The 2,808-nt window shown below is 40.5% G+C and overlaps 1 pseudogene; it reads left to right on the forward strand.

The window, feature by feature from the left end:
- Nucleotides 1-491: 491 nt before the first annotated feature.
- Nucleotides 492-1,258, forward strand: LOC105989003 (annotated as a pseudogene).
- Nucleotides 1,259-2,808: the final 1,550 nt, after the last annotated feature.

Here is a 2,808-nt window from a genome sequence, read left to right on the forward strand (position 1 = left end):
ATAGTATAAATCTGCAAAGTATCAGTCTAGCCATTTTAAATTTTGACTACATACTAAAATCATCTAGGTGTTTTATTAAAAATTCCTGATATGCTTTCAGGCCTCACTCATTAACCTTTTGGCTATGTTGGCCAAAGATGAGAACCAGAAATAACAAGACTTATTCATGGTCACATAATCAGCAACTAATGGAATCTGCATTTAAATCTCGGTCATTTTGGCTTCACGGTGTCCCACATTTTTAGCTCCAGGGTCTCAATTTTATTTGGAGACTGGAATCACTTGTGAATCTTTAAAAGCAACCAACTCCCCACACCCAAGAAAAAAAACATATAGGGAGAAAGATTAAGCAATACTTACAATCTTACAAAGGTAAAATCAAATAAATCCTCTTCCACCAGCTCCCCTCCACCCCCACCCCCAGAGTAGTTCTGGCCAGGATTTATTTGATTTTACCCTCCAGCCTCCTTCATGATCATCTACCAGACCTCAGCAGCTACGATGAGCTGTTCTTCGACATCTACAAGATCCAGGAGATCGCGGGAGGGCTGTGCCTGGAGATGGAGGGCAAGATGGTCAGTAGGACTGAGGGTAGCATTGATGGCTCATTCATTGCTGGAGATGCTTCCACTGAAGGTCTGGAGGGTGGAGGTACTAAAAGAACAATAGTCACTGGTGTAGACATTGTCATGAACCATCACTTGCAGGAGTTTCACAAAGGAAGCCTACAAAAAAAAGTACATCAAAGATTATATGAAATCACTTAAAGGCAAACTTGAAGAAGGAAACCTGAAAGAGTAAAGCCTTTTATGACAGGAGCTGCAGAGCAAATCAAGCACATCCTTGCTAATTTCAGTAACTACCAGTTTTTAATTGGTGCAAACATGAATCCAGATGGCATGGTTGCTCTCCTGGACTACCGTGAGGATCATGTGACCCCATTTATGATTTTCTTTTCTTTTTTATTTTATTTTTTGTCAGTCATGGGGCTTGAACTCTAGGCCTGGGCGCTGTCCCTGAGCTCTTCATCTCAAGGGGAGTTCTACCACTTGAGCCACAGCAGGTTTTCTGGTGATTAACTGGAGATAAGTGTCTCACCAGCACTTTGCTCCCAGGGCTGGCTTTGAACTGTGATCCTTAGATCTCAGCCTTCAGAGCAGCTAGGATTACATGGGTGAGCCACCAGCTCCCGGCCAACCATTTATGATTTTCTTTAAGGATGGTTTAGAAAGGGAAAAATGTTAATGAATTGGGCAATTATTTTAGATCCATCACCTGTTACCATAACTGGTTGGGGCTTGTCATCCACACAATACGAGAACTTAAAAAAAAAATCTGGAACTCTGCATTTCTTTTGACCATGGTTTATTTGGAGCACAGACTTTGTGTGTATGTGTGTGGGGGGGTGTGGGGTCATGGGGCTTGAACTCTGGGTCTGGGCGCTGTCCCTGAGCTCTTCAGCTTCAGGTGAGCACTCAACCACTTGAGCCACAGCGCCACTTCTAGTTTTCTGGTGGTTAATTGGAGATAAGAATTTCATTGACTTTCCTGCCCAAGCTAGCTTTGAACACAGGCAACTAGAATAGAGAAGATGATCTTAGCCAAGATATGGTATTAAATGTATTTCTGTGGTCCTGACTCAATAAATGATAACATCTTGTCCATTAATGAAATGTGGGAAGAGGGGCATGTGGGAAGGTATTGTGAGGACTTAGAGTAACAGTAACAATATCAAATTGTTGGATTTTCAGGAATGAAAATGGGACACATAATTCTTTAGCCTATATTTGTGAGCTATTACTTAAAATAAAAACCCATTAAACTTTATCTGTGCAACACAAACTTGGCACAGTGCACTTCTAGCCATTTAACAGGCACTTCACGTATGGAAGTAGGTATCCCTAGTGAAAGGAAAGACCACTATGGACTGAAAGGTTTTAATGTAAAGGTTTGTGAATGCTGTGAATGCAAAACCTGACAAGGACAGACAGTGTGCTGCTACTTATTTGAACCCCTACAGCAGGAAGTTTGTTACTGACACATGTCCTTGAAAGCGCTTGATTATTAGTATCATTAAGTTAACATTTAGCCACTCACTAGCTTCTTTGGACTTCAAGTTTGATTCTGGTTATTGACAAATGGTCCAAGGTGGGCAGAGGTTGGCTTTGCTGCAAGAAAGAGGCCCTAAGTTCCCACTGCCTCTAAGAATCCTATAAAAAGAGCAGTTATATAATTTGTTGAGAAGAGTTAAGAGGTCATCATCCTGATGTTTGACCTTTACAAATTCATCCCATCAGGCTGGACATTGAACTTAAGCACATATTTGACACTAAAGCAGTACTAGTCTATATAATCTCCTCAGAACTTGCCAGTGTGTGTGCTGGGTTTTACTTTAAAAGTAAACAGTTATAGATTTACTAAAGTCATTATAAAATACAAGGGAATAAATTCACTGGTGGAAATGAGACCCAATTATCTGACATGATATCTTGATCTTTAAAATGGGAAACAGAATGGCAGGGTTTATGGTGGAGATAGATTACTTCCTTTAGTAGTGTCAAGGACATCAGAAAGTCTGGAAGACTTGTTGAGGACAACTAGGAGGCTTAAATATGGCATGGTAGTATTTTCTACAACCATAAGGGAAGAGTATAAAACCACACTAATCTTCCATTTGGGTTGTTATGCTGGTCCCTTCAATTACAGAAAAGTTACATAGGAAGCAATGTCATCTAGCCCTTCTTTTCCATGTAGTTGGTAACGTGGTTTTCTCTATCTCTGCTTATGCTTAGGAAACTGCTTTTAATA

Source organism: Dipodomys ordii, unplaced genomic scaffold (assembly GCF_000151885.1).
Source record: "Dipodomys ordii isolate 6190 unplaced genomic scaffold, Dord_2.0 Scaffold53, whole genome shotgun sequence".
NCBI lineage: Eukaryota > Metazoa > Chordata > Mammalia > Rodentia > Heteromyidae > Dipodomys > Dipodomys ordii.